This window comes from Alligator sinensis, unplaced genomic scaffold, assembly GCF_000455745.1.
Source record: "Alligator sinensis unplaced genomic scaffold, ASM45574v1 scaffold107_3, whole genome shotgun sequence".
Lineage (NCBI taxonomy): Eukaryota > Metazoa > Chordata > Crocodylia > Alligatoridae > Alligator > Alligator sinensis.
The window spans coordinates 616,959-617,193 of record NW_005842578.1 but is presented as its reverse complement, the minus strand read 5'-3'; positions in this window follow the sequence as shown (position 1 = coordinate 617,193).

Below are 235 nucleotides of genomic sequence, written 5' to 3'. Positions count from 1 at the left end.
GGGGGGGCCGGCGGGGGGGGAGGCAGCGGGGGGGGGGGCCGGATGGACGTGACCCGTGGGTACATTTCAGAGCAGACAACACCGCCCCGTTCCCGGGCAGACCCCAAATCCAGCACTGCACCCCCCTCGCCAGCCGGCCCCTGGGCTGAGGCCAGCACTGCCTCCCCGCCCACTGCTGCTTAATGCCCAGCCCCGAGCGGGGTCCCTGCACCCCGCGTGCGGCCGCCCGGCGCCC